Genomic DNA, 9,677 nt, shown 5'->3' on the forward strand with positions numbered 1-9,677 from the left:
TCAACGCGAGGTGTACTTATTAGACCCCGACGCCGCGGAAATTTTGTCGGCGGCGGTGAGCCGGTCAATTTTAGTCGGCGGAGGCGGCGTGAGCCGGCGTTTCTTTATAAAAGTAAAATATTTTTATACCAGAAAGTAAAAAATCAACCTACCTGTGGTCCTGCTCCTGGTTTAATTTATTCCGAGTATAGGCTTATTTTATTTACGCTAGTTTAGAATAATAACTAACAGCATATGTAACATAATTACTCATAAGTATGCCACTGAACCTTAAATTCCATTAAAAAATCTTCACTAACGGTTTGTTTCACCACGAACCATTAAAAAGGTGGACTACGTTAGATTTTAACCTTTTTATTCATCCTAGTAATTTGGGAGTCACACTATTGGCTACTGACATATGTATTTAAGCCAATGGAAAACCTCTAAATTGAGAAGGAATTTTTTGTGTCGGAATTTTAGTCAGCCCAATCTAGGAGGATCAAGCACGTAGATATAGAAAGTCTAAGGGGGGGGACAGGTTATAACACAACCAGATTAAATCGCGAGTGCAGCGAGCGCGAAATTTTTCGTTAGCAATAACGCATATTTAAAGTACTGGATAGACTCGGGACGAGTGACAATGACATTTCCGCACGTGTATCAAACGAAGTTTTTAATACATTTAATGTTGCGCTCCTTTCGTAAGGAAACACCCCCCCCCCTTATATACGTGCTTGAGGAGGATGGAAGTTATTAGGAGGATCATGGGCCAAATAATGTTATTTGGCCCATGGGAGGATGGTAAGGGTATTATATTCCTAGGCCCAATGTAGCTTTATTGAAATTTATAAACTCGGTCGGTTTGTGCGGATGAAGTTAAATAATTAGTAGTTTAGAAAAAGAAAAGGTTGGGGAAAATGACCAATACGGTGCGGTTCAGTGATCGCTTTCCGAAAATGGAACAAAAGTGTCTGCTTAAAGAATCAGATGGTCACTGGCCCACTGGGGCCAACACGATTGGATAAAGTTGAAACTCAAGCCTAATTATCCGACTCAAATGAAACGTGTCCCACGAATCCCAGATTGGTTTGGATCTCTATTTATTCTACCTCATTGACCCCAATCTTGTAGATGCCTAAGAAAAGCTCAACCTGAAACTCAACTATTTTTTCCAGTAAACCTGCTTCTTTTATTTGACCTTGGCTTATTAATGCAAGATTTGACAATGCAAATTTATTTTAGAACCTGAGTTTCCGAAAACTTCATTAATTTGCATATTAGTTGCATGAACAGCACTTGACAGTATATTGTAGTTCTTTTTAGCTCTTAAGCCTTGGTTGTTCAAACCTGTTTGTTTACTAAAATAAAAGATAATTTAAACTCGTACCCTAGATTCGAAATCACTCTCTCGCACGTTGCCGATAGTGTTTACCCACTTCCCACCGGAACTCAGAAAAAATTCGCTCCATGGTTTGCGCCTTACCGCAACCGATGGAGCCCGATTTTTCTGAGGTCACGTGCCGGAAAATGGTAAACACTTCGTAACAAAACCGTCAATTGGAAAGCTCTCAGTATTAGAATCTAGGGTACGAGTTTAAATTATCTTTGCTAAAATAATGGCCGTCGGTTTATCAATGACGTCAAATATGACATCATATATAACGTAAAATATTACGTAGGATACGGATGACGCAATATTTGTGAAACAAACCATTAGTGAAGAAATAGAGCTAGTGGCATACTTATGAGTAATTATGTTACATGTGTTAACAGCATATAATAATTCCGTCTTCATAACGTTGCAATTGTCTAAAGTAATTCCAAGATTCGCTACTGCTGAAAACCGCAAAAACCGTGTGGCAGCATTTTAGACAGATTTAATCGGCGTCGCGCTGGAAAATAATCGGCGGCGGCGGCGGTGGCGCGCCGACTAAAATTTAAAATCGTCGGCGGCGTTGAAAAAAAATCAGCGTCGGCAGCGCGCCGGCGCGTACTTCGGCGGCGTCGGGGTCTAGTACCTATAATTATCGGGGCCTTTTGGGTAAAAATGTAACTTAACTATCTTGTTTTAGTGTCAACGATAGCGACATCTGTTGAAAAAAGAGCTACTTGACGTCGAGCCGACACTTGCTTTAAGGCCCGAAAACGGGTTTTTAGTGATTTGAAACGGTTTTAAGCGATTTAACCAGAGATAATTTAGAATAAAACGATTTGAAGAGCTTCGAAACCTTTTTAGACGAAACGCGTATGTATGAACGTGGCTATAGTTGAACCGTATTCGTATTACCGAACGTATTAGCTCGTTGTATTCTCGGGCGTATTTCAATCGATTACAATTTGGTTGGCTCGAATTTGGAACTTTGAAGGCGAGGTTTGAATCTCGTGCAGTGAGCCCCTTTACAGGGTGGAAAATAATAGACTTTTTAAAGTGAACCATTGAGTGGCAGTTACCATCGACTTAGCCTTCGACCCCGTGCCCTGAAATACCTGATAATAGGTATCCGTTGACCAAGTTGAATTAAAGGCCACACCGGCCTTTAAATTATTACAATTTCCTGTGCGAAATTATGACGTAGCTAGGAATGAAAAGTCACCTGCTACTCGATTTTCGGACTGGAATTTTCAAACACCAGTGAGACCCTTTTATTAATGGGGGTCCAGTGAACCACTGACCCTCAACTGACCATCTTCTATTTAATTTTAAACTGACCTAGACAATTTATAACTGCTCAAATGCCTAGTCACACCGCCTTGTCTATAATATTCGAACAGCTAGATTGGTTTTGATTGCGAATAGATGAATCAAGGAACCTTGTACAAGTGTGTAGCCGAACAAGAATCACGGAATCAAATAAGAATCAAAGAATCAAGAGTGGAATCACAGAATATTAAGGAATCATGGAATCTGGCTAGAATCTAGAATCTTAGCAGAATCAAGAATCTTGATTCCAGATTCCTTGATTCGGAATCTCGATTCCAGATTCCTTGATTGGGAATCTCGTACGCGATTCCTCGAAGTGACGGACCCCTCGATTAAAACTTCTTAGCGAAAGGCAGAAGCTGTTTATTCTCGCGCCTATTAGCTAGATTATTCGCGTGTTCTTTGTTATGGAATTTTCTAGAATAGCAAAGTAAAACTAAAACGTAAACTAATTTCAAAACAAGACTAATAACTAGGAGAAAGGTTAAAGTAAGTAACTTTGAATTTTTGAGTTCACTAAATTATTGGTTTAAAATTATTATAAATTAAATTAAATATAATTTTTTTATTTGTAATAAAGGATCTGCTCCTTCGTGTTTTACATATTTAAAAACTCGAGATTTTAATGAAGTGTTTGCAAAGCATGAAAAATATAGCAGATGCTTTGATTTTAATTGTAGTTAGTCGTTACTAAAAATAAAAGTCGCTAGCTGACTCGGACCTGGGGTAGTTAAACTTTAAAAATGTGTATTTTAAATTTCGTTTGTAAAAGTTTTCTTTGAAAAAGTTTAGTATAGTTTAAATTTATTAAATAAAATAAAATATAATATAAATTATACATTTGGTTTAGTATTTTACTATTGCAAGTAAAATAAACAGTGATTTAAATTACTTTTTTATTTTTTTTTGACAAATATGCAAACTATTTGGTTATTTCAAAACCAAATACGTCAAATTATTTGGTATTCGAAATACTATTTGGTATTTGATCAGTTAACTGGCTTAAAATTTTGCTCTAAAAATATTCGACCAAATTATTTGACGTTATAAATATTCGATTTGGTATTTGACGTGTCTTGAAAAAAAAAATTTTATATTCGATTCGATCCCCAAAAAAAGGTATTTGCACACCTCTACCGCGGAGTCTTGTTTCGTTTTATTCTAACCAACGACGTCAGCTGCAGACCAGGGGAAACGCACCCTCCCGCGCGGTGGCCGAAAACTAGTTTCCCGCCACTTTTATATGCGCCAACCTTATAGTGCCGCTTGTAAGAACCTTGCCCAGTGACCACCACTTATTTCCAAGCCTGCTCAGAACTCGAATCGAGGGTACAGAGTTCTATATTTTCTTTGATCCGTTGGGATATGGGATCTAGGAGGATGAAAGTGGACTTCTGGAGTGGAAATCACGGTGCAGCATGAATGCCAACATAGACATAATAAAGAAATAGACACCTTACGTGGAGTTTGATTTGACAAAAAAATACGGGAGCGATAACTAGCAGATAACCGGCAGTTGTTCCGTATTCCTGGGGTACTACGTGTAAAGCGCCACTTAAGTTTGGTGGCACTTTAGGCTAGGTGCCCACTGGCTCTCCGTTTCGTATCCGTCTTGCCTTTCACAAGGCATTGTCTCCGTTACCAAACAAAGGCTTGTGGAAGGTAGTACGTAGACGTTACGAAGAGCAGTGAACGCTTGGCCTAGGCCACGTAGAACCTCACGCTTAAGAATATTTATCGGGCAAAACTTTAGCGGTGAATTTGAAAAACGGGTAGTACGTTTATGTTAGCTAATATGTTTTACTAGGACGTCTCAAAACCCGGAGCCGGCATTCTCGACAAAGACTTGAGCGGAGCGTGGGCGCTACGATAATCGTGAATTACGGAGTTGTCGAAGAGTTGTATAACTTTAGTAATGTCGTATTTATGTTAATTGAACATTAATACCAAAAGAAAACTAAACGAATTTTATTAAGCTACAAACAGTTTATTAGCACAAATAGTCCACTCTTTATTTTTCGCTTTAATTATATCCTGAACGGCAGTGCCTTGTCCCCCCTCTCTTTTCTTGTCCCCCCCTCTCTCGCGGCGAAGGTCTCCCTCTCTTCCGGACATTACCGCGAATTTCCCTCTCTCTTCTCCGTCTCGTTCAGAGTCCCTTTCTCTTCTCCCCCAAGTGCGACACACACACATACCCACACACATACAGCCAACTTTCCCATTGAAGTCACCACAGTTTTTTGTGGTTTGTTTATTAAAAAGGTAGCAGTAAAAGTGTTTTCTACTGAAAATCTATTTTGTTTTGGTAAAAATGTTTAATATTTGTCCTTTTACGTATTGCAATAACTTTTCAACAAGTAAAACAATACCGGAAAAGGTTTCATTCCATAAGTAGGATTAAATTATAATATTATTTAGATAAATATTCATTCTTATTTAAAATCTTTATTTAACTATAGGTTTCCTTTATCTAAACCTACAATACTTTCTCAATGGATAATTGCTGTAAATCGCGACAACTGGACACCTTCAAATCATGATTTAATTTGTAATGATCACTTTTTAGAATGGGATATGCAAATTGTAAATGGCAAAAGGTGGGTCACGCCAAAAGCCATTCCAACTCCGGTTTGGTTTCCATAGAATTAAAACAAGTAAAAATAGTCTAAATTATTTTTTTTATTTAATGTAAAGAAATTACATCCACTTGAAAGTAAAATAGAAAAAACCGGTGATGCTTACGTCTCACCTTTAAATTTTGATCAACGGTCATTTCGTGCAGGTTTAATTATGTTATTTTAATTTGAGCGAGATCTCCTTGGTGTTTAGCCAACTTTGTTAAGTTGTTATGAAGAGATATTCCTCTCTCTATAAAAGAAATGTAGTCTAAGAACTATAACTTGCTGTATTACGAAATATTGTTCCCAGATCTCCAATTCTCCTAGAACATATGTTTGATGCTGAAGTTGGAATCTAACATCATCGCATCAGTTTGATTAAGAAAGTTATTAATTTATATTGCTAGCTCAGACTCCACAAATTAGCGAAGGACAAAAATCTAGAAATGAAGGGTCAAGCCATCAGATTTAAATTGTCAAAGCTCATTTTGGAAAATAGCTATATACCTTTAGTAGAAACATCAATTTCATCAAAATTTCATTTACTTTTGTTTACAATTTAGAATCTCAGAATATTCCCATAACAAGCCATAACCATGCACAACACCTGTTAAGTACCGAGTTACTTAAGCCTTTGACAAAATATCATTGCGTCAATTAGAATTTTTTAATTGTTTATTAAAAGATCATCTGCTGCTTTTTATTAGGGTTTCGAAAGAATTAATTGACTTATTTACAAATTATAATTAAAATTAACCTAAAAGATTACAAACACGATCACGTGATGATTTTTTATTTTCTGACCTACTCGACAGACGTTGCTTAAAAGTAGATCCACAGGAATACGAATTGACGACAGTCATTGAATTAAACAGCAACAATCATACTGATAATTGTCTTATTTTTCAAAACTTTACCTTCTATTTAATAATATGCTTTTTCTCTGAGAAGCTTAGCCAAGATAAATGTATCGCACTCTGCTTAAATTCAACATTCCACTGTTAAACAACATAAGAGATAGTACTCAACGAAGACCGATATTTACAATGTTAAATATAGTGTTTAAAAAAAACGGATATTGCAGTAATTATAGTCCTGAGTTGTTGTTCCACTAGGCTCACTGAACTTATTGAAGTAATTTTTACCAAATCATCAATTTGAAAGCCCGCCGTTTGTTAACATTTCAAATTGCCCCGAGGCTTAAGGAAACCCAAAATTTTACCTGTACAACGACACATTACCGTCCACCGCAAATCGTTTTCTACATGTGGAAATGAAACATCGAGGAGCCATAACAATAAACTACGCAATAGTTATCCAAAACGTTTGCATATAAGAGAAAAATCTTAACGAGTAAAGAAACAGTCTACCATGTTTAAAAACTACATTTAACTCGATCATGGCCCCCTGCACGCGCTCACGTGAGCGCGTGCAGGGGGCCGTGACTCGAATGACGTGGGCCAATCAAATGCGGGTTCTTAAGGTGACGTAATCTAAAATCGAATTATTATTTTCAGTACAGGGTTTACAGGTTTATTAGTTGCCGTAGTTACACACCCTTTTATAACAGGGCGGCTCCGACACAGGGCCGGAGCTCAGCCTACAATTTTAGCGTTTTAAAGTTATGAAAAGTTACGAAAATTATAACATTTAAACTATTAAGTCGTCATACAATAAACACTCTACAAACGCAAAACAATAAAAATTAAAAAACGCACAAAAATATTAAGTCCTCAATAATATAAGTCGTATTAAGAGTCTTATTATTCGGCTCAACTTCTTTTCCTTTACACATCTCAGCCATCCTTACTTCAAGTTGACCAATGTTCTTTATAACTTCCTTCCTATCACCCCTAGCATCCTCTAACAAAAATCGACAAGATACATTTAACTCCAATCAGAGCGCCCAAAGCCAAACATATCTTTGAGAGACGAGCCAAACCATTCAGGCCTCCAATCATTACTCGTGGTACTCGTACCCACAGCAGGACACTCCGCCAAAACATGTTCAATATCTTCATAATACCACCCGCACAAAGGACATTCAGGTGAGCAGTCTGTCAGCTGACTCTGACGCCCCGCTGTCAACAGTGACCCAGATCGGGCCTGGAACAGCAGACTGCTGCTCTTTGTTCCGTCATAAAACATCTCCAGAGCTGGTTTTTCCTTAGCCGAGTATTGTCGTAGGCTGTCTTTGCTCAGTACTCTAGCCTTCCAAGCATATTCAGACGCATTTTTTACCTCGTTCTCCACTATGTTGATCCACTGTATATACGTTTCAGCCGTTCCTCTGTTTGTACCAGCCCCATGCGAACGATCCAGACGCTCCACAGCTTTTGTCCACTCCGTGTGAATACCGTTTTTTCGTATATAGAGGAACATTTTCTTTACTAGCCTTCTCTCAGGGAGAAATTTAAGTCTTCCCAAATACTTCAATTTACTCTTAGCTTCCCTATCACGAAACAGGCTCCACCCCATTTCGCCTTGGATCGCAGCATCTGCTGCCATTTGACCCGCATTTAGGAGTGTTTTACCAACATCCCGCTGAGCTCTATCCAATACCTCTAGAGTTTTGGGCGAATAACAGACTTGGCAAAAGTCAAGGCTGGGACAGCCACAGTTTTCCAGATGATATGACCAATTGCATATGGGTTATAGGACTCCCTCGCTGAGGTGCACACACCCCAACGAAACCCTTGCGCCTTCGCAATGAGTGCCCTCTCTCTTGTTTGCTGTTTGAGATCCGTGTTTTCAATTTTAACGCCCAGGTACGTGTATTCTGTGACCTCCTCCATTTCGCGACCCTGGAGCAGAAGGATCTGGCCTGGCGGACCTTTGAAGGACATAAATTTTGATTTCACAGAACTGAAGGTAAGCCCGACATCTTTTGCAAATGAGCTTGCTATATCAAGTAATCCCTGCATGTCTTTGGGGTTGTTCGCAAATAAAACTATATCGTCAGCGAAGAAGAGGTAGGCCAGGCTGAAGTTTACGGTAGAGGTTTTGGTTGTTACAGGACTATATGTAAACATAACAGTAGGTAACTCTATACATTTTACATACACTATAGTACAGTTTCTAGCTAAAAATGTTTAAACTACAGTTCGCCCCTCAGTATATTTTCCAGTCTGAAGTACTGCATATTTTACCGTAAGTTATGTTTATTATATTGAAGAATTTGTAAAATATACAGCTCAAATTACCGTATATTGTACAGTAAGATAAATTTAATATATCGAGGAATATGTGAAATTTACAGTCTGAGGTATTGTATATTTTAGGGGTACGTATGTGTATTATATTGAAGAATGTGTAAAATATACAGTTGGAAGTATTGTATAATTTACGGGTAGTTTCGTTTATTACATTGACGAATGTGTGAAATATACAGTTTTAAGTATTGTATAATTTAAGGGTTCGTATGTGTATTATTTTGAAGAATGTGTAAAATATACAGTTGGAAGTGCTGTATAATTTACGGGTAGTCACGTTTATTACATAGAAGAATATGAAAAATATACAGTTTGAAGTACTGCATATTTGACGGGTAGTCACGTTTATTACATTGCTGAATATTGTTAAGAAATTATGAGATTGTGTCTAAGTTAAACTGTGAAGAACCCTGTGATCTTGTTCCCAACCGCACTCGTACCCGTGAAACTAATCAACAACCTTAGGCATGGACATCAGGCCCTGTCTCTAGGGCTTGAATCGTTTGAGCACGAAGGCGTCGGTACTCTCCGCCCTATCGCCATTTACACTGGCTATTTATATCGAGTGAGAGCGCAGCGGGGGGTTCGGAACAGGGCACACAATTTATTAAAAAATATATTTACAAAGGTTATTTATATTTACAGGTAAAAGGTCTAAATGTTATTTTTATCTTAACAATATGTAAAATATACAGTTGGAAGTACTGCATATTTGACGGGTAGTCATGTTTATTATATTGCAGAATGTGTGAAATATACAGTTGGAAGTATTGTATAATTTACGGGTACTCATGTTTATTATATTGAAGAATGTGTAAAATATACAGTTGGAAGTACTGTTTTAGTAAAGACAAAGCTACGGTTCTAATCGGCGGGCATTCCGCCTTTGCAAAAATCGTTCTACATGTAGTTACTTTCTGATTTCTATGGTTATAGTTCGTACGCAAGGTTGCCAACCCTGTTCGCACGGCCTCGTAGTGACCTAGAAGCCCAACTTAAATAGGATAAATTATAGTAAAATCCCAATTTGTAAAGTTTTCGAAAGGAAAATCCTACGGATAATATAAGATCTTTGGGCTGATAATGACGAAACCTTCGAAAATGTAATTGGCCCATTTTGTATTTATACGGAATCATTCTATGTTATAAGATTTCTATGGAAAT

The sequence above is a fragment of the Leiobunum rupestre genome, chromosome 5, assembly GCF_980474605.1.
Source record: "Leiobunum rupestre chromosome 5, qqLeiRupe1.1.hap1, whole genome shotgun sequence".
NCBI lineage: Eukaryota > Metazoa > Arthropoda > Arachnida > Opiliones > Sclerosomatidae > Leiobunum > Leiobunum rupestre.